Consider the following 22603-nt stretch of genomic DNA (forward strand, 5'->3'; position numbering starts at 1 on the left):
GGAAAAGTGTGATAGGGAGACAGGGAAAAGGCGGGTGGAACTTCGGAGTCTCCAGGAGAAAGGGCCAATGGGAACTCTCTTTGCACTGCAGCAAACTGTAGCCAATCAGTGGCAGAGGAGCAGGAAAGTAGGGGAGGACAGGGTGACAAACAACTTTGGGCAGGAAAATCTGAGGGAGAAAGGGGAACAATATGGAGGTATAACAAACTTCATAAAAATTCAACAGTAAACTGGGGTACATAAAACTCCATGACAATACAGCAATAAACTGGGGTAAAACTGGAGAACAACTGTCAGTCCGGTGGATGAATAGTCCAGTGTATAAAAGTCCATCTAGTTCCCATAGATGCTTCTCCATGCCACATATCTTTCCCAATTGGTTTTTTCTTCCACCACACCCTGCTACATGCAAACATAACAAACGACAGCATCAGCAGATGTCTTTCCATTCCTCTTTCCCTTCCCATTCTCCGTTCCTCTTCCCTTCCCATTCCCACAGCCAACACACTATTTCACTTCTCACTTTAACAAAGCTCTTTTCTCCTTCAAGCCCCTCAAAGGCGCCAAGGCCACATAGGAGGCCACACACAAACAGTACTCCTCTTCCCACTTGACTACACCTTCTCCCTCACTGTTCTACAGGGAACACCAGGAATCTGCTCGCAGAGGCCTCTCCTTTCCCAGCAGTAGCTCAGCACAAGGAGCTAAAGGAGCTCAAGCCTTAGGCCACAAGAGCTGACAGCGAGGAAACTTTGGGAGCAAACTAATGCTGCTAACACGGACCCAGCTGAATCCAGCACACAATCACAGAATCCAAGAGTCCTTCAGCTTGGAAAAGACCTCCAAGCTCACTGAGTCTTGTGCAGCCCCTCCCCGACTGCCTGCAGGGACTGGATGATGCTTTGCACAAGCACCAAAAGGAATGTTGTGAAAGCCATGGCCTGCAGGAGGACACAGAGAAGGGCTTGGTTGGGGCTGGGAAGGAGGGAGCTGGCACTGGGGGAGCGGGGATGGAGCCTCGGGGATGTGGCGCAGCAAGGACAGGGGCCCAGGCAGCTGGCAGGCGGCAAGGCCTCACCCCCTGCCCCAGCAGCAGCATCGGGCCCTGCCCAAGGCGCTCCTGCCAGGGGCTGGGCCCTGCAGGCAGGGGCAGAACCCACTCCCTGGGGCGGCCTTGCTGCCCTGGCCCTCGTCCGGCCCAGCCTCTCCCTGTGTGCGTGCTCCACACAGCACAGGCTGCACTGGGCAACATCCCCTGATGGGCCCTGCAGAGTTGCCCCACGGGGACACTTCCCTTTTATGTCACAGGTGCCACAGCCTGTCCCAGTCAGCCCTGCCCATTGTCCCCACCCCGGCTCAGTGACTCACAGTGGCCCCTGGCCACCAAAGAACCAAAACCCCACACCCCCAGAGTGCAGCCCTACCCATGTGCAAGGGGTCCCCCAAGGGTTCCCTGCACAAAGCAGCCCCTCCAAACCCTTGTCAGATAGAAAACTGGGGGACGTGACCCTTGGATGCTTTTAGTACAGAGATACAAGCTTTTCTTGAATAATGGAGGGGGTCACTTTTTAATTATTAGTATTTACAGTTATCCATTTGGGGACAGGATGTCCTACAGGCTAATATGGTGTCACATTTGGAGTGAAAAGTACTTTTCAAAGAAACCCAGGGTGCATGGGTGATGCAGAGGAAGCTGCCAAGTCACCCAATGTGAAGCTCAACACTGCTTTGCAACAGCACTGCCCTTTCACACACATCTTTGGCAAAGACAAAGATGTCAGGGTTTAGGTTCTAAATCAGTAACACTTGACAAGACCTCTTTATGAACTGACAGCAAGAGAACTTAGGAGCAGCTTAGGGTTGGCAAGTGTAGGAGCCAAGAAGAGAAGGGCTGATGGGTATGTCATGAACACTGACAGCTGGATGGTCGTGGAGCCGACCAAGGACAGCCAGACACAAAAGACATCACCTGCTGGACTTGGCCCAAACACCAGCCCCCTCCTCTCCCTTCTCAACCACTCAACCACAGCCTGCACACACCCACACCTGCCAGGGCCAACTGGCTGTTTCTCTTCTCTTTTCTGCCTGGGGGCGAAGGAAGAAGGACAGGGAGGGCCATTGCCTTCGGACCAGAGGGAAGGGGAAGGAGATCCCCCCAAATCCATCCCTGGCAGGATGGGGGCTGGAGGAGACATTGGGGGACCCCCAAGAATATTTTCTAGGGGAAGAAAGGATGGGGGCACCCACAGGGGGTTGGGGGGAGGAGGGACCCAGGAATCTCGTGGTTGGACACTGGGGAGTTCCCAGTAGTTTCTTGGGGGGGTGGAACCCCAGCAGTCCGGGGTGGAAAAATGGACGGAGGAATCCGCTGTAAAGGGTTGGTGACACCCAAAAGACTCTAGGAGGGGGTCGGGAGGAGCCCCGGAGTCCTGAAGAGTGTTTGGGGGTCCCCAGGAGGGAGTCTGGGGGTCTGAGGTGGTCCCAGGAGATTTTCAAGGGTTAAGGGGATGCACAGGAGATTTGGGGGAGGAGGGGAAAGGCAGAGGGTCCCCAGAAGTCTTGGGGGGGATCTGGGCGGTTCCCGAGAGTCTTGGGGGAGATTCGGAGGGGTCACCAGGAGCCCCCGGACCCCCTGAACTCACCCCACACCACCATGGCCTCGTTGGGGCCGCACGTGAAAAACAGCGCGGCGGGGGGAGACCCTGGGGCCGGGATCGATCGGGACCAATCGGGTTCAATCCCGATCCTCCCCTCCCCCGCCATCACCGCCCCGCTCCCGGCAGCCCCCGCGGAAGTTTCCACGTTCTATTGGGTGACTCACCGGCACAAGGACAGGGGCCCAGCAGAATTTGGCAATGACGTCATTCCAGCAGAGCCGTTCTATTGGTTGAGACCCACGAGGGAGCCCCAAAACCTGTTCATGGCTTGGGGGGGAAGGACAACCGGCACGACCGGGAACGGGGGTGCAGAGGGTGTTCAAATGCCCAGGAAAGGGGCAAAAAACTTTCCCCTCTCCCTCCCAGTGCCCCCTCAGCCCATCCCAGTGTCTCCCCTCTCCTGCAGTGCCCTCTCAGCCCATCCCGGTCTCTCCCCTGCTCTCTCAGTGCCCCCGTCCATCGAGGTCCCAGCCCGGCCCTGCCCCCTGCTCTGCTCCGGCCTGGATTTCTCCCCTGCAGGGGGAGCTGAGGTGGCTCCAGGGCGGGCAGGAGCTTCCGGGGCAGGGGGTGGCTCCTGACATGCTGCTGGAACCGCCCCTGCCTGGGCGGGCCCGTCAGCCTGGGGCACCTCCTCACCCGAGCCTGGGGAACCGGCCGGCAACTGGGAGGGGCTTTGGGAAGGAATGGGGAGGCTGAGAAGGGGTTGGAGGTCGTGGGGGTAAGTGGGAAGGTGTTTGGGGGAGTTTGGGGGTTTGGGAGGGAGGTTGGGGAGATTGGGGCAGCTGTGAGGGGTTTTGGGGAATCGTCGGGGATGTGGGAAGGAACTGGGAGAGAGTTTGGGGGCATACTCAAGGGGAAGGGGGCAACTAGGAGAGGGTTTGAAAGGTCCTGGGAGGGCTGGAGGTAACTGGGAGGGGTTTGGGGGCATCTTGTGGGCTTTTGTGGGTCTGGGAGGCAGTCTGGGGGCCTTGGAGGGTTTAAGGGGAAGTTGGGAGTGTCCTGTGGGACCGGGATGGGATTTGAGGGTTCCTGGAGGGGCTGGGAGGGCTTTATGCCTTTATACTGCGGGCATTGTCTAGTATTGATGGGGGTAATCCGTGAGTTGACTGTTTCATAATCATCCAAATTTTAACAAGACTTTGAAGGTGGTCAACCTCAGTTTGAAGCAGCTCATTTTTAGCAACAAATTTATGTGATTTTTCTCCTGTTTCCCTCTCAAAGGCTAACGATGACTTTAACACCACATTTTCTGATTTCAAAACAGTAGACTCAACATCAGAAATCCATTCATGACTTCCCTGTCACCACTCCATCCGAATGTCTGTGCACTCACTGTGACCTGAGAGAAACCTGCCTGTTTGCAGCGCACTGACTGGGCAACTTTTTGTTTTTGCAGGTGGAAAAGGGCAGATAAAGAAAAAACAGATGGATCCAGCAGAAGTGATGCTGCTTCTGTCAAAAGCAGAGCAGAGGCCGAAAGCACTTTAGGAAGTTGCTTACAGAAGCACTTGTGCATTCCAAGTTACAGCTCAGGAGTCTCAGTGACTTGTCCAACATGGGAGCTCCTTTTCCATTTCTCAACCCCCAGATTCCTCAGGAGTAGGAAACTGAAAACACTGACTGAGAAAAGCTCCATTCCTTCCTAATAATTGTGCTTTGTCCTTCTCATTTGACAGTGCTCTTGGAAATGTGCTGGTGTGATCTGGATCTGGGAGCAGCCCTGACCTCCCACAGCCCTGGCCACACACACACCTCATCCAACGGCAGGAAGAACCTGCCTGACTCCTGCTGGGGTTCTCACCACCCACCGACAGCTTCTCCCTGCAGAGGGGTGGGCAACTACCCAGGCAGGATGAGACCTGACCCCAGCAGGCAGCAAAGTCCGTGCCCTGGCACAAAGAACCCCGGAGCACAGGGACCCTGCTCTGCAGGACAGCCCCGGGCATCCCTGGCCGCATCCCCACCTTCCCACCCCGCAGCCATCCCTGGGAGAAGGAGCCCACCTGCGCTGTCCCTCTGACGGTGCTGCAGGGAAGGCCTGCCCTGGAGAACATCCTCCTCCAGCGCAACAGAGAAACTGGGAGAGTCCTGACAGATGTGCAAGGCTGTGGGATGTGGTAGCTTTAGGAGATTCCTCCAGGAACACAAGCGACATTGCCCTGCACCTGTAGACTCACTCTGCAGAGGAGTGTGAAGTTGTGTCCCCAAGTGTTGTCTCAGCTGAACACCTCCCATCTTTCTGCTGCCTTTAACCTCCCTTTGCCTTTCTTCTCTTCTCTCGTGCCTACAGGCAGTGGCCTCGGCCCTGCTGGGCTGTGCAGAGGAGCTGCTCCTGGGCAGAGCTGTCTCTCTGCAGTGCTGCCCGCTTGCCAGGATTTCCCTGTGTGCCAGGAGCCCGGCCCAGCTGAGCAGCACAGCAAGAACCAAAGGCAACCCTTTCTCTGCCCCTCTGGTTTCCCCGCAGGTGTCCCTGGCGCTCCAGGGGAACCTACTGTGGAACAGACTGAAGGAAACAATGATGTTCCCTCTTCTCACCTCTTCAGTGACACTTCTTTCCAGCAGTGACATTTCTCCTCTTAGAAAATTACCAGGGTATGATGATCACCTTTTCTAGTTTCATCATTACACAGGACACCAGGAGGGTGACAGCAAAGGATCTGGTAACCCCGCACGTCTAAGACTGCTCCCTGGGCGAAAGCGTGCCTGCAGCTCGGAGAACGAGCTGCGGAGCACCTTAAGATCGTCAGGGAAAGGCCTGTTAGTCCCCTGAGTGTCGGTCATCTGGTAAAGCGACTCTTCGCTACCGACTGTGTGGACCACGTGCAAGAAGCGGCTTGCCGCTGCCGCGTCCTAGCAACCCCAGCCACCGCTGACCCCCGTGGAGCCCCCGTTCCAGTTTTCTGTCCAGCAGAAACTGGCCACGGTTCCCCGCCTGCTCACCGCTGCTGACTGACCCTGCGGTGTGCTTAAAAAGCACTGCCAGCAAAAAGCCCCTGCGCCGTATTCAGACCGCGCGGGCTTCACCGAGGCACCGCGCCGCGCCGTCCGACACAGCGCGCCCCCGACCCCCGCGCCGCCCAGCGAACCACGGGAACCCCCGGAGCCACCGCTGCCGCCGCTGCGAACGCCGCACTCACCGGAGACGGAACCGGGACCACGCCGTGCCGCCGCCACATGACTGAGACGCTGCCGCCAGTGCCGCCGCTTCGTTCGCCGCTTTGCAGCCCGCACACGCCGATCGCCGCAGCCCCAAGCCGCCACCTCTACAGCCAGCCCCCTCGTCCGTCGCTACAGCTACCCGTGCCTGCCGCCGCCGCTTGCCGCTTGCCGCCTGCACCGGGACATCAGCCGCCGCCGACGGGACGCCACAACCCAACCGACAGTGAGCCAACACAAATCAACAAACCGACAGACCCTCTTCAGCAGCGCACCCCAGCAGCGCCGAGACACAAAGGTAACATGGGAAACTTTTTCCCTTCCGAAGTATCACGGGACACAGAAGCACTGGCTGCTCTGCTGAATCCTTACTATGTTCAGGTTACAAGGGCTGAATTATCAGAGTTGGTGCGGCTCATTAAAGCAGCCATACCAGAACTACCTCTGGTTGAAGCCCTCAACATTCACATATGGGACAAAATAGGCAATCTTATCAAACTCAAGGCTCAGAGAGGGGATTCCCAAGCAAACAATGCTTACCCAGCCTGGCAAGCTATAATGACTGCATTAAGTAGATCCCACCAAAGAACGACGAACACATACACCCCCACTCAGCTTGCAAGCAGCAGTCCCACTTTTACGCGCCACAGTTTGAACTCACAAAGCTCGGCGGGGGGAGGGGGTGGAGCCATTCACAATTCAACTCTGGGGAAGGGAACCGGGAGCCCAAGGGACACGGACCGGCAGGAGGGAGCGGGGCTCCAGATGCGAGGTTCCAGTCAGTGGGACAGCAGCAGGGGGTCCCATGACGGGAGTGGGGGGGCTAGCCCAGCTTACTCGCCAACCCATCCCGCGCATGAACGCCGAGTACGCGCCCAGGAGCGGGCACCACCATCTCGCCTGCCACGCAGTTCAGACACCGACCCGTCCTTCCCCGCCTCCGCGCCGTACTCCCCAACCACCACCACCACCCATCCACAGACAGCCGCTTTCGCAGGAGCTGCGGGGGGGGGGGAATGGGAGGAATGGGGGGAGGAGGAGGGGGATTTCGGGATAGCTCCGCCGGCAAGGGATGAAGCAACATACCGAGAAGGTACAATTGATAGGTGGGCTTTATGCAGAGAAGAGGCATTGCGTACTGGGGACTTACAAGTTATACAAGCATGTCCAGTAATTATCGGTCCACGTCAAAGCCGCAGGTTCCAACCATTATCACATGAACTAACCAAAGAACTAAGACAGTTAATGAGAGAAACTGGTGTATCATCCCCTAACACGCTTGCATTTTTAGAGTCACTAAGTTCCACATACATCTTCATGCCTCATGACTGGAGAACCTTGTTACAAATAAGCCTTTCTAACACACAATACAATGTATTGCTGAACGATTTTAGAGAAATCTGTTCTGCTTACGCTAATGACCCGCAAGCAGGGGTATCAGCACACCAACTCACAGGGGATGGGAACTATTGTTCCATAGATGCTCAAACCGGTTACAATAGAGAGGTATACGAGGTAATAGCAAAACATGCCATGCGGGCAATAAGAAAATTACCTACATCAGACAGAGATGCAAACTTGTCATTTACCAAAATAATACAGGGCCCAACAGAACCTTACACAAAATTCCTAGATCGGCTGCAATCTGCTCTGGATAGGCAGATTGAAAATGAGGAAGTCAGGGAAATCCTTAGTAGAAGACTGGCTTTCGAAAATGCTAATGTGGATTGTAAAAGAGTTCTGCAAACCCTTCCTAAGAGGGAAACTTGCAGTATCTCAGAATTAGTTCGTGCCTGCCAAGAGGTGGGTTCTTTAACACATCAATCAGATTTGCTAGCAGTAGCACTGAGTACTCAGTTAAGGACACAGCAGGGGGCCAGACCCAAAGATGGTTGTTTCATTTGTGGGGCCCCTGACCATTTCCAAAGGGACTGCCCTCAGAAACCTCTAGCATTGGCACCTCGAAAGCAACCCAAAGCAAGGAGGATGCCAAAAAACTGGAGGCGAGGGGCGCTGTCGCACGCCCCGGTACAGCAATCACATAGGGGACATAGGGGAACAGGCTGGCGATTTGTGCCCCCCCAGCTCAACCAACGCTCTGTGTCCCTGCACCCCAGCCAGCGATCTGTGCCCCGCCACATCAGCCAGCGCTGGGCTGGACTTATCCAACAGGGACACAGTCCTCATAACTTCCACTGAGGTGGTGCTAATCCCGACTGGACATCGGGGTCCCCTTAATCCAGGGGTACATGCACTGCTGTTTGGAAGGTCCTCTACCACCAGAATGGGTTTGTTTGTGCTGCCAGGTGTAATAAACTCGGATTCTCATAGCGAGATTCTGATAATGGCATGGACCCCTTCACCCCCCTGCTTCATCCCGAAAGGACAGAAGCTTGCTCAGTTAATCCCCTTCTACAGTACGTCGCCTGCAGGGGACGGGGGGAGGGAGCGGGGTTCAGGGGCCTTTGGCAGCACGGGACAACCACAAGTTTACTGGGCAGCAGCCATCACAGCAGCACAGCTGCTCATGACGTGCCAGGTTAATGGGCACCGATTTACAGGCCTTTTGGATTCGGGAGCCGATGTTTCCATCATAAAGGACTCCGAATGGCCACTTGACTGGCCTACTGTTTGCCCAGCTGCAACCATTCAAGGGGTGGGAGGCACACAAAGACCCAGACAGAGTGCTCAAGTACTCACTGTCTTGGGACCAGAGGGGCAAGTAGCAAAGGTAGCTCCATTCATAGCCCCGATCCCTTGCTCTCTGTGGGGACGTGATATACTTTCACAGTTTGGCACAGTAATGCAAATTCCTCCTGCAAGCAGCCAGGTTTTTCAATAGGGGCCATTGGTCAGCCGTCCCAAGCACCGATTAAGCTGGTCTGGAAAAGTGACCAACCGGTCTGGGTAGACCAATGGCCCATGAAAAAAGAAAGGCTTGAACATTTAAAGATGTTTGTAGAGGAACAATTGGAAGCAGGACACATTGTGCCAACAAATAGTCCCTGGAACACTCCTGTATTTTGCATTCCCAAAAAAACTGGCAAATGGAGGATGATTCAGGATCTCAGAGCAGTAAACGCAGTCATTGAGTCTATGGGGGCATTGCAACCAGGATTACCCTCACCTGCTATGCTCCCAGCGAACTGGCCTCTGACAATAATTGATTTAAAGGACTGCTTTTTCACCATATTCCTGCACCCCGAGGAGGCCCCAAGGTTTGCATTTTCTATTCCAGCATTAAACACCTCACAGCCTATGCAAAGGTATCACTGGGTTGTTCTCCCTCAGGGGATGAAGAACAGTCCAACCATATGCCAAACAGTAGTTGCAAATGCTATTCAACCCGTCAGAAAACGTTTTCCCTCTGCAATAATCTACCAATACATGGATGATATTTTAATAAGCATGGCCACAGAAAATGAACTGCAAATTGTTGTTACTGCTTTAACTGATGCTGTCCAAGAAGTAGGTTTACAGGTTGCAGAAGAGAAAATCCAGCGATTGCAGCCCTGGAGCTATCTTGGATGGAGAATCACGCAACAACAGATTTCCCCACAGCCGCTGCAGCTCAAGGTAAAAGACACTTTAACCTTACATGAGTTGCAAAAACTCCTGGGAGCTATTAATTGGTTAAGGCCTGTTCTAGGCTTAACCACAGAGGAGCTACACCCTCTCTTTGTGTTACTAAAGGGGGACTCTGATCTGACGTCTAATAGGGCTCTGACAGCAGAGGCCAAACAGGCGTTAGACATCTGTGCCAAGGCGATCGAATCTAGGCAGAGCAGAAGGAGAGATCCTGAACTGCAAATCTGCCTGGCCTTAATTCCCAGCAGGTACCAGCCATTTGCAGTCTTATTCCAGTGGGACCAGACTGAAAAGGACCCACTGCTGGTTCTAGAATGGTTATTTCTGCCCCACACCCCACCTAAAACTGTATGGACAATTAATGAAATCTTTGCTAAGCTTGTTATTAAAGGCAGAGTTCGATTACAGGAACTAGATGGAAGGGATCCAGCGGTCATCTACATTCCAGCCACGAAGGACAATTTAGCTTGGATGCTAGCTGAGGACACCAAGTTCCAAGCTGCCTTAGCAGGTTTTGATGGTAACATTTCAGTTAATCTCCCTAAGCACAAACTTTGGGCAGAAATCGGTAATTTGCCTTTAAGAACCACGACTAGATGCAGAAGTGAGCCAGTAAAAGGCCTCACAGTTTTTACAGATGCATCTGGGCGATCACAGAAAGCTGCAGTGACTTGGATAAATCCTGATACCGGACAATGGGAACAAAAAGTACAGACCATGAACCAACGCTCTGTGCAGGTTCTGGAACTGGCTGCCATTCGTATTGCCTTGGAAAAGTTTTCTGAACAACCTGTTAATATTGTCACTGATTCTTGTTACGCTGCAGGGCTAGTTTCACGTCTAGAATGTTCATTTCTTCGGGATGTTTCTAACCCTCATTTGTTGTTTGAAATGCGTTGTATTTGGTTCCTTGTCAATCACAGAAGGTTTGATTTTTATATAATGCACATCAGGTCTCACACTGACATGCCAGGGCCAATAGCTGAAGGGAACCGAGAAGCTGACAAAGCAGCAATGTTCAACACAGTACCTAGGACCCTTGAGCAAGCAAAATTGTCCCATTCATTTTTCCACCAGAATGCACGCTCTCTAAAGAGACAATTCAAAATTACTATCAATCAGGCCCGAGATATCATATTGACTTGTCCAGACTGTCAAAAAATTACCCCCATGCCATCTCAGGAAGGTGTTAACCCCAGAGGGTTAATATCCAATCAGATATGGCAAACAGATGTTACACACATCCCAGAATTTGGCCCCTTGAAATATGTACATGTAACTGTAGACACACATTCACAGTACATCACTGCTACAGCACACACAGGTGAGAAAGCCAAGGATGTAATAAGACGCTGGTTAAGCTGTTTTGCTACCCTTGGCACTCCACAACAGATTAGGACCGATAACGGACCAGCATACGTCTCTGAAAAGGTAAGGAATTTCCTATCAGAATGGGGAATTTCACATATTACAGGAATTCCACACTCACCTACGGGACAAGCAATTGTAGAAAGGGCACACCGCACACTGAAAGAGATGCTAATAAAACAAAGAGGGGGGGAGAAACTATACAGTCCGCAAGAACGTTTGTGGAAAACCACATATGTTATCAATTTTTTAAATTGTGACAGTGCTGAAAGAAGCAGATATGAGAAGCAGCACAAATCTCAGGCTCTCACCTCTCCCAGGCCATTAGTCATGGTAAAAGATTTGATCTCGGGACAATGGACAGGACCTTTAGATCTTCTGACTTGGGGGAGAGGTTATGCTTGTGTGGCAACAGGAAAAGAACTGAAGTGGATTCCCTCCAGGTGTGTAAAGCCCTATTTGGATACACAATCACAGCTGCAGGAACCAGATAACTCAGGAGTTTAAAAACAGTTATGTTATGTTTCAGTTTATATTAATGACCAATGTGGTGACAAGCAAACTGCAAATATTGGTGTGTGTATGTGTATGCGTGAATGATGACGGCCGTCGTGTGTGAGATGAGTGAATGAATAAGAGAGTTGTGTGACTGGAAAACATAAAAACACAGAATACCTCACAAGACCACATTACCTACACCACAAGGTCACCTTGAAAGAATTGAGTTTTGATATGCTTACCCTGTTTCTTGAATAAAGTTTGAAATCCCCAGTTATTAAAAAACCTTCAGATTAATGAAAGTTATAGTTTACACACAGTTGGGCTAAAGGCCCCAAGTTAATAAAATAATTATCCAAGTTGCACTACCCTATAGGAATATAAGGTTTTAAAAGGTTTATATTAGAGTTAAGAAGCTAAGCGAAGCAATGCGCTGGGTCGCTGCGAAGCTTGGTAGTTTACAATGTTCTGGTTGTTTGCACTGTTTTTTGCACTGCTTTTTGTGACTTCTTTAAGATATTAGAGAGAGGGGATATGTGGGAGGCGTGTCTGGATGCACAGGGGATGTGCCAGGGCGATGGGTCCGAGGGGACATGCGCAGTCACATATAACTCTATTGGCTGAAGAAGTCACATGGTACGCAGGGATTTAAGAGTGGGAATTTTGAATAAACTTCTCTTTGTCTTACCACCGCACAAGGAGCATCATTCATTCCTTGTTATACAAGGGTTGCCTGCTGCTGTTGGACATGAGCTTCCTCCGGGCATCAGGAAATGTCCAAGGAGGAAAAGGCAGTGAAAACTTTGGGACAGGTTTCCTAGATCAAACCCATGAATTCCTCTGAGCATCTACCCTCATCCCAAGTATCTGCAGTCACACATATATAGATTCTGGACTGTAGAAGACAGGCTTAGCATGACTTTAAGATGATTTCTTCTCAATTTTTTGATTTATTTTTCTACTGCCAGGTCTGAGAGGGGCATCGTGGAACCAAAGGAACCCTGAGACATTTCAGAATCCCACATGTGTTGGGTCTGTCTGAGCTGGAGTTCATTTTCTCACTGCAGGCGTCACAGTGCTGTGCTTTGCATTGGGAGCTACAAAGGGGTTAATCACACCAGTGCTTTGGCAACTGCTGAGCAGGGCTGGTGCAGCATCTGCATTGTCAGCTTCGTCCCCTGAATCGGGGGCAAGATCATGGGAGGCGATACAGACAGGTCAGTTGAGCCAAATGGACCAAAGGGACATTGCAGAATATATGGCGTCAGCTCAGCTACAAGAGCTCAGGAAAGGAACAGGAAAGGGGGAAAATCCATTTTTTTACAATACATGCCTTCTTGAGCAGCTTCTCTGTGTGGTGAAGCCCTGCTTCCCATGAAGTGGCCAGGTATCGCTGCTGACAGGAAGTAGAGAAAATCTTTTTATTTCTCATCTATCGCACACCTAGGATGAATAACTATTATTCTCAACTATAACCCCAATCTGACTTTAATTACCTTCTATCTATATACTGTAACAACTTCCGCCATCTTCTTCATCCTTAACACAACCAATACCCTAAAACTATCCACTGTTATATCCACATGAACCAAAATTCCATCACGAACCACAATCCTTATGCTCACTCTCCTCTCCCTTGCAGATCTTCCTCCCCTAACGGGATTCCTACCCAAATGGTTAATTATTCAAGAGCTCACAAAACAAGAACTAACAGTAGTAGCCACAGCTATTACCCTACTCTCTTTACTTGGACTTTTCTTCTACCTACGACTGGCCTACTGTGCAACCATCACACTACCCCCAAACTTCACTAACTACATAAAACAATGACAAACTAACAAACCAACTAACACCCTAACCACAACCTTTACCTCCTTATCAATTATACTCCTACCACTATCTCCCATAGTACTCGCAATCCCTTAGAAACTTAGGTTATTTAAACCGAAGGCCTTCAAAGCCTTAAACAAGGGCTAATCTCTCTTAGTTTCTGTTAAGGTACACAGGATACTAACCTGCATCTCCTGAATGCAACTCAGATGCTTTAATTAAGCTAGAACCTCCCCCTAGACAGATGGGCTTTGATCCCATAAAATTTTACTTAACAGCTAAATGCCCCAACCAACAGGCTTCTGTCTACTAGATCCCGGCGCATGTTTAATGCACATCAATGAGCTTGCAACTCAACATGAACTTCACTACAGAATCGATAACAAGAGGAATCAAACCTCTGTAAAAAGGACTACAGCCTAACGCTTCTACACTCAGCCATCTTACCTATGACTTTCATCAACCGTTGACTATTTTCCACTAACCACAAAGATATCGGCACACTTTACCTTATTTTTGGCGCATGAGCTGGTATAATCGGCACAGCCCTTAGTCTCCTCATTCGAGCAGAACTAGGACAGCCAGGCACCCTTTTAGGCGATGACCAAATTTACAATGTAATCGTCACTGCACATGCCTTCGTTATAATTTTCTTTATAGTAATGCCTATTATAATCGGAGGGTTTGGTAACTGATTAGTACCATTAATAATTGGTGCCCCCGACATAGCATTTCCACGAATAAATAACATGAGCTTCTGACTACTTCCTCCATCCTTCCTACTTCTTCTAGCATCTTCTACAGTAGAAGCCGGGGCCGGAACAGGATGAACAGTATACCCACCCCTAGCCGGAAATCTAGCCCACGCCGGTGCATCAGTAGACCTTGCCATCTTCTCCCTTCACCTGGCAGGTGTCTCATCCATCCTTGGGGCAATCAACTTTATCACCACAGCAATCAATATAAAACCACCTGCTCTCTCACAATACCAAACCCCTCTATTCGTTTGATCCGTCCTAATTACTGCAGTTCTACTTCTCCTCTCCCTACCAGTCCTCGCTGCTGGCATTACAATGCTTCTAACAGATCGAAACCTAAACACTACATTCTTTGACCCCGCAGGAGGCGGAGACCCAATTTTATATCAACACTTATTCTGATTTTTTGGCCATCCAGAAGTCTACATCCTTATCCTACCAGGATTCGGAATTATTTCCCATGTTGTAGCCTACTACGTCGGTAAAAAAGAACCCTTTGGCTACATAGGCATAGTCTGAGCCATATTATCCATTGGTTTCTTGGGCTTTATCGTATGAGCTCACCACATATTTACAGTTGGAATGGACGTAGATACCCGAGCTTACTTCACATCCGCCACCATAATTATTGCAATCCCCACTGGCATTAAAGTCTTCAGCTGACTAGCAACCCTACACGGTGGAACAATCAAATGAGACCCGCCCATACTATGAGCCCTAGGCTTTATTTTCCTCTTCACCATTGGTGGACTAACAGGCATCGTTCTTGCCAACTCCTCCCTAGACATCGCCCTGCACAATACCTACTACGTAGTTGCACATTTCCACTATGTATTATCTATGGGGGCAGTATTCGCCATTTTAGCTGGCTTCACACATTGATTCCCACTGTTCACTGGCTACACCCTTCACTCTACATGAGCTAAAGCCCACTTTGGAGTAATATTCTTTGGGGTCAACCTAACATTCTTCCCACAACATTTCCTAGGCCTAGCTGGTATACCACGACGATACTCAGACTACCCAGATGCTTATACCCTATGAAACACCCTATCCTCCATCGGCTCCCTCATCTCCATAGTAGCTGTAATTATACTAATGTTCATTATCTGAGAAGCCTTCGCATCCAAACGGAAAGTAGTGCAACCAGAACTTACCTCCACAAACATTGAATGAATTCACGGCTGCCCTCCTCCCTACCATACCTTTGAAGAACCAGCTTTTGTCCAAGTACAAGAAAGGAAGGAATCGAACCCTCATAAGCTGGTTTCAAGCCAACCGCATCAAACCACTCATGCTTCTTTCTTATGGGTTGTTAGTAAAATCATTACATAGTCTTGTCAAGACTAAATCACAGGTGAAAACCCAGTACCTCCCATCCCAACTCCATGGCCAACCACTCTCAATTTGGTTTTCAAGACGCTTCATCCCCTATTATAGAAGAACTTATTGAATTTCACGACCACGCCCTAATAGTCGCACTAGCCACTATTGTAGCCTAGTCCTGTATTTACTAGCTCTTATACTTATAGAAAAACTATCCTCCAACACCGTCGACGCACAAGAAGTAGAACTAGTCTGAACAATCTTACCTGCCATTGTCCTAATTATACTAGCCCTCCCATCCCTTCAAATCCTCTACATGATAGACGAAATCGATGAGCCTGACCTCACCCTCAAAGCTATTGGCCACCAATGATACTGATCCTACGAATATACAGACTTTAAAGATTTATCTTTTGACTCTTACATACTACCAACTATGGATCTACCACTCGGTCATTTCCGCCTCCTAGAAGTTGATAACCGCATCGTCATTCCAATAGAATCCCCGATTTGAATTATTGTTACAGCTGATGATGTTCTCCACTCCTGAGCTGTTCCTAGCCTTGGTGTAAAAACCGATGCAATTCCAGGACGACTGAACCAAACTTCCTTTATCACAACCCGTCCTGGAATCTTCTACGGTCAGTGCTCAGAAATCTGTGGAGCCAACCACAGCTTCATACCTATCGTAGTAGAATCAGCCCCTCTAACACACTTCGAAAACTGATCTTCACTTCTAACATCCTAATCATTAAGAAGCTATGAACCAGCACTAGCCTTTTAAGCTAGAGAAAGAGGATTATTCACCCTCCTTAATGACATGCCCCAACTAAACCCCGCACCTTGACTTTTTATCATACTAACTTCATGATTCACTTTTTCTCTTATCCTTCAACCTAAACTCTTACTATTTACCCCAACTAACTCACCCTCCAACAAAACACTACCCACTATAAAAACCCATTCCTGAAACTGACCATGAACCTAAGCTTCTTTGATCAATTCATAAGTCCAACCCTCCTCGGAATCCCCCTTATCCTCATCTCGCTGTTATTCCCAACCCTATTACTTCCTTCTCCTGGCAATCGATGAGTTACAAATCGTCTTTCAACTCTTCAACTCTGATTTCTCCATTTAATCACAAAACAACTAATAACCCCATTAAACAAAAAAGGTCATAAATGAGCCCTAATCCTATCATCACTCATAATTATACTTCTAACAATTAACCTGTTAGGCCTCCTACCTTACACATTTACACCTACTACCCAACTATCAATAAACCTAGCCCTCGCCTTCCCTCTATGACTTGCCACCCTGCTAACAGGTCTACGAAACCAACCTTCAGCTTCCCTTGGACACCTCCTACCAGAAGGCACCCCAACACCTCTAATTCCTGCCCTCATCATAATTGAAACAACAAGCCTTCTCATTCACCCTTTAGCCTTAGGAGTTCGCCTCACAGTCAACCTCACAGCAGGACACCTGCTCATCCAACTCATTTCAACAGCCACTACCGTCCTCCTTCCCATTATACCTACCGTGTCCCTTCTAACTAGAACAATTCTACTCCTCTTAACAATTCTAGAAGTGGTCGTGGCAATAATCCAAGCGTATGTCTTTGTACTTCTTCTAAGCCTTTACTTACAAGAAAACATTTAACCCTTAATGACACACCAAGCCCACTCATTTCACATAGTAGACCCAAGCCCTTGACCCATTTTTGGAGCAGCAGTCGCCCTCCTCACTACCTCTGGGTTAGCCATATGATTTCACCACAACTCTATCCAACTCTTACTCCTAGGCCTACTCTCTAGAATCCTAGTGATACTCCAATGATGACGTGACATCGTACGAGAAAGCACATTCCAAGGCCACCATACCCCTACAGTCCAAAAGGGCTTACGTTACGGAATAATTTTATTTATTACATCCGAAGCATTCTTCTTCCTAGGATTCTTCTGAGCATTCTTCCACTCCAGCTTAGTCCCCACTCCAGAACTCGGAGGACAATGACCTCCTATAAGAATCAAACCTCTCAATCCAATAGAAGTCCCCCTACTAAACACTGCTATCCTCCTAGCCTCAGGAGTCACTGTCACATGAGCACATCACAGCATTACAGAGGGCAATCGGAACCAAGCTACCCAAGCCCTACTTATAACCGTCCTATTAGGATTCTACTTTACAGCACTTCAAGCAATAGAATATTATGAAGCTCCATTCTCAATTGCCGACGGAGTCTATGGATCAACCTTTTTCGTCGCCACAGGATTTCATGGTCTCCACGTAATCATTGGATCCTCCTTCCTCTTGATTTGCCTCCTCCGCCTCGTAAAATTCCACTTCACATCCAACCACCACTTTGGCTTTGAAGCAGCGGCCTGATACTGACATTTTGTTGACATTATCTGACTGTTCCTCTACATAACAATCTATTGATGAGGATCTTGCCCTTCTAGTATATTAATTACAATTGACTTCCAATCTCTAAAATCTGGATCAAAACCAGAGAAAGGCAATTAACATCATCCTCTTTATATTCACAATTTCTCTATCACTATGTATTATCTTAACTTCACTAAACCTTTGATTAGCTCAAATAAATCCAGATTCAGAAAAATTATCCCCATACGAATGTGGCTTTGACCCACTGGGCTCTGCCCGCCTCCCATTTTCAATCCGATTCTTCCTTGTCGCAATCTTATTCCTCTTGTTCGACCTAGAAATTGCCCTCCTACTGCCCCTCCCATGGGCTACTCAACTCCTCTCCCCCCTCACTACCTTAACAGGAACCTCCACAGTCATTCTCCTCCTCGCACTAGGGCTAATTTATGAATGAATTCAAGGGGGCTTAGAATGAGCAGAATAACTTCAGAAAGTTAGTCTAGCAAAGACAGTTGATTTCGGCTCAACAAACCACAGTCCTACTCCGTGACTTTCTCAATGACCTTTCTGCATTTAAGCTTCTACTCTGCCTTCACCCTAAGTAGTCTAGGACTAACCTTTCACCGAATACACCTAATTTCTGCCCTGCTATGCTTAGAAAGCATAATACTATCAATATACATTGCCCTCTCCATATGACCTATTCAAACCCAAACAACATCCCCCACCTTAATGCCCATTCTTATGTTAGCATTCTCAGCCTGTGAAGCAGGCGCCGGTCTAGCAGTCCTAGTAGCTTCCACCCGAACTCACGGATCGGATCATTTACACAATCTAAACCTTCTACAATGTTAAAAATTATTCTCCCTACAATCATATTACTCCCCATAACCCTCCTATCTCCTCCAAAATTCCTATGACTCAATGTCACCTCGCACAGCCTCTTAATTGCAACCGCTAGCTTACAATGACTTCCTTCAACCTATTACCCTAGCAAAAACCTATCACCATGACTTGGAACTGATCAAATTTCATCCCCCTTATTAGTTCTATCTTGTTGACTTCTACCTCTTATAATCCTGGCAAGCCAAAATCACCTTCAACAAGAACCTCCCACACGAAAATATATTTTTACCATAACCATAATCCTCACCCAACCATTCATTATCTTGGCCTTCTCAGCCTTAGAACTGATATTATTTTATATCGCATTCGAAGCTACCCTAATCCCTACCCTAATTCTAATCACACGATGGGGTAGTCAACCAGAACGTTTAAGTGCTGGAATCTACCTCTTATTTTAGACACTAATTAGTTCTCTTCCCCTATTAGTAGTGATCCTCTATCTTCACACTCAAACAGGAACTATACACATCACTATAATAAAACTTTCACACTCATCTCTTACAAACTCCTGAACAGGCCTCATATCAAGTCTAGCCCTATTGCTCGCTTTCATAGTGAAAGCTCCCCTTTATGGACTACACCTATGACTCCCAAAAGCCCACGTAGAGGCACCAATCGCAGGATCCATACTCCTAGCTGCGCTCCTCCTCAAACTTGGGGGATACGGCATTATGCGTACCTCAATAATTACAAACTCCCTATTAGACTACCTCTACTACCCATTTTTAACCCTAGCCTTATGAGGGGCACTAATGACAAGCTCCATCTGCCTACGCCAAATCGACCTTAAGTCATTAATCGCCTATTCCTCAGTAAGCCACATAGGTCTAGTCATTGCCGCAACAATAATCCAAACCCACTGATCCTTTTCAGGGGCCATAATCCTAATGATTTCACATGGACTCACCTCTTCCATACTATTTTGCCTAGCTAATACAAACTAGGAACGCATACATAGTCGTACTCTCCTTCTAACACGAGGCCTACAACCCCTTTTACCTCTAACAGGAATCTGATGGCTCCTAGCCAACCTAACAAACATAGCCCTTCCTCCTACCACTAACCTGATAGCTGAATTAACTATCATAATTGCACTCTTCAACTGATCCACCTTCACCCTTATCCTAACCGGAGCCGCAACTCTACTAACTGCAGCCTATACCCTCTACATACTCCTTATAACCCAACGAGGTCCAACTCCAACCTATATTACAACCACCCAAAATTCAAATACACGAGAACATCTCCTTATAACACTTCATATCTTACCCTCCCTCCTCCTCATCCTAAAACCAGAGCTAATCTCAGGAATTCCCACATGCAAGCATAGTTTTAAACCAAACATTAGACTGTGATCCTAAAAAGAGAAGTTAAACTCTTCTTGCCTGCCGAGGGGAGGCTTAACCAACAAGAACTGCTAACTCTTGCATCTGAGCCTAAGACCTCAGCCCCCTTACTTTTAAAGGATAATAGCAATCCACTGGTCTTAGGAGCCATTCATCTTGGTGCAAGTCCAAGTAAAAGTAATGGACTTCCCATTAATCCTCAACACCTCTATATTCTTGACCCTGGCTACCCTCTCTATACCCATCCTACTCCTCCTCCTATCCAAAAACTATCTAAACTCTCCAACAACCATCATACACACTGTTAAAACTTCCTTCATAGTTAGTTTAATTCCCATAATCCTCTCCATCTACTTAAATATGGAAAATACCACTTTCTATTCAGAACGAAAATTTATTGCGAACTTCAAAATCCCTTTTAGCCTTAAAATAGACCAATACTCCTTAACGTTTTTTCCTATTGCACTATTCGTAACATGATCTATTCTTCAATTTACAACATGATATATAGCCTCAGAACCCCACACCACAAAATTCTCTCTTTACCTTCTAATCTTTCTCATTGCAATACTCATCTTAATCATCGCTAATAACATATTCCTCTTATTTATCGGCTGAGAGGGAGTCGGAATTATATCCTTCCTCCTGATTGGATGGTGACACGGTCGAGCAGAAGCCAACACTGCTGCACTTCAAGCCGTACTTTACAACTGTATTGGGGATATTGGACTAATCCTCTGCATAGCATGACTAGCATCCTCAATAAACACTTGAGAAATTCAACAGCAATCCTCCCCAAACCAAATATCCCTTCTCCCTCTCTTAGGGTTCATCCTAGCCGCCACAGGTAAATCCGCCCAATTTGGCCTGCATCCATGACTCCCAGCAGCTATAGAAGGGCCAACTCCTGTATCTGCCCTACTCCATTCCAGCACAATAGTAGGTGCCCGAATCTTTCTACTTATTCGCACTCACCACATATTATGTAACAACCAAATTGCCCTAACTATGGGCCTTTGTATAGGTGCCCTATCCACCCTATTTGCCGCTACATGTGCTCTTACCCAAAACGACATCAAAAAAATTATTGCTTTCTCTACATCCAACCAACTAGGACTAATAATAGTCACTATTGGCCTAAATCTACCTCAACTAGCCTTCCTACACATCTCTACGCATGCATTCTTTAAAGCCATACTCTTCCTTTGCTCTGGGTCTATCATTCACAGCCTTAACGGTGAACAAGACATTCGAAAAATAGGAGGATTACAGAAACTACTCCCTACAACTACCTCATGCCTGACAATCGGAAATTTAGCTCTCATAGGAACACCATTTTTAGCAGGGTTTTACTCAAAAGATCTCATTATCCAAAGTCTTAACACCTCCTATCTAAACACCTGAGCACTCCTCCTAACCCTCGTAGCTACAGCTTTTACTGCAACTTACAGCCTACGTATAGCCCTACTAGTACAAACTGACTACACCCGGATTCCCTCCATTACTCCCATCAATGAAAACAACCCAGCAGTCACAAACCCAATTACTCGTCTCGCTCTCGGAAGTATTATAGCTGGTCTATTAATTACCTCTTATATCTCCCCTACAAAAACCCCTCCTATAACCATACCACTGGTCACAAAAACCACTGCTATCATTATTACAACATTAGGTATCATTCTGGCATTAGAACTATCAAAACTCACACATACCTTCTCTGCCCCCAAACAAAATATCACTATAAACTTCTCCAGCGCTCTAGGATATTTTAACCCCCTTATACACCGCCTCAGCTCTACTAAACTCCTAAACAACGGCCAGAACATTGCATCCCATTTAATCGACCTATCCTGATATAAAAAAATAGGCCCAGAAGGACTAGCGACCCTTCAACTCAAAGTATCCAAAATCTCAACTACTCTACACTCCGGACTAATCAAAACCTATCTAGGATCCTTCGCTCTATCTATCTTAATTATAATCTTATTTACACAGAACTAAGAATTAATGGCCCCTAACTTACGAAAACATCACCCCCTTCTAAAAATAATCAACAATTCTTTAATTGACCTCCCAACACCACCAAACATTTCCGCCTGATGAAACTTTGGATCTCTTCTTGGCATCTGCCTAACAATCCAAATCACCACTGGCCTCCTACTAGCAATACATTATACAGCGGATATCACCCTGGCATTCACGTCCGTCGCCCATACATGCCGAAATGTTCAATTCGGCTGACTAATCCGAAACCTCCATGCAAACGGCGCCTCCTTCTTCTTCATATGCATTTACCTACACATTGGACGAGGATTCTACTATGGTTCCTACCTATATAAAGAAACCTGAAACACAGGAGTTATTCTCCTCTTAACTCTAATAGCAACTGCCTTCGTAGGATATGTCCTCCCATGAGGCCAAATATCATTCTGAGGCGCTACAGTAATTACTATCCTATTCTCAGCAATTCCTTACATTGGCCAAACACTTGTAGAATGAGCTTGAGGAGGATTCTCAGTTGACAACCCTACACTTACCCGGTTCTTTGCCCTCCACTTCCTCCTCCCGTTCTTAATTGCAGGTCTCACCTTCATCCACTTAACTTTCTTACACGAAACAGGCTCAAACAACCCCCTAGGTATTTATTCAGACTGCGACAAAATCCCATTCCACCCCTATTTCTCAATAAAAGATATTCTAGGCCTTTTGTTCCTCCTCATTCCTCTAATAACACTTGCCATATTCTCACCCAACCTCTTAGGAGATCCAGAAAATTTTACAC

This window comes from Manacus candei, unplaced genomic scaffold, assembly GCF_025592945.1.
Source record: "Manacus candei isolate 608988 ecotype Guabito, Panama unplaced genomic scaffold, ASM2559294v1 h1tg000169l, whole genome shotgun sequence".
Classification (NCBI taxonomy): Eukaryota; Metazoa; Chordata; class Aves; order Passeriformes; family Pipridae; genus Manacus; species Manacus candei.